The sequence below is a fragment of the Phalaenopsis equestris genome, unplaced genomic scaffold (assembly GCF_001263595.1).
Source record: "Phalaenopsis equestris unplaced genomic scaffold, ASM126359v1 Scaffold000369, whole genome shotgun sequence".
Classification (NCBI taxonomy): domain Eukaryota; kingdom Viridiplantae; phylum Streptophyta; class Magnoliopsida; order Asparagales; family Orchidaceae; genus Phalaenopsis; species Phalaenopsis equestris.
Genome location: NW_018164811.1, coordinates 520,598 through 521,086, shown reverse-complemented (window position 1 = coordinate 521,086; position 489 = coordinate 520,598). Strand labels below are relative to the sequence as shown.

General features: G+C 39.9%; 1 protein-coding gene across 1 annotated transcript in view; it reads right to left on the bottom strand.

Moving 5' to 3' along the window:
• Positions 1 to 489, bottom strand: part of LOC110026379 (serine carboxypeptidase-like 19) — a 24,690-nt gene that overhangs the window by 12,252 nt on the left and 11,949 nt on the right. The window lies entirely within an intron of this gene.

The window sequence follows — 489 nt, the reverse complement described above, 5'->3', positions numbered from 1 at the left end:
TTCACATAAACACAACAATCATACTCACATCGCCTGTAGCCAATCTGAATCATGTAGGAGTTAAACCTCTTGTACCATTGTCTTGGAGATTGTTTCAACCCATACAACGATTTCTTTAACCTGCAAACCAGATGCTCCTATCCAGGTTGAGTGAACCCTTCTGGTTGCTCCATGTAAATCTGATCCTCCAAACCATCATGCAAGAAAGCAGTTTTAACATCCATCTGCTCCAAATGCAAATCCCAAATAGCTACTAATACAAGCACTACCCTGATTGAAATAAGTCTGACCATAGGAGAAAAGATTTCATTATAATCTATCCCCTTCTGCTGCGAAAATTCCTTTTACAACCTGTCGAGCCTTGAAATTTTCACCTTCTTTTTCTGATATTATTGGTTTCTTTTTGTAAACCCATTTGCACCCAATAGCCTTCTTTCCCTCTGGAAGCTGAACTAGCTCCCAAGTGCGGTTTTTCTGCAAAGACTCCAT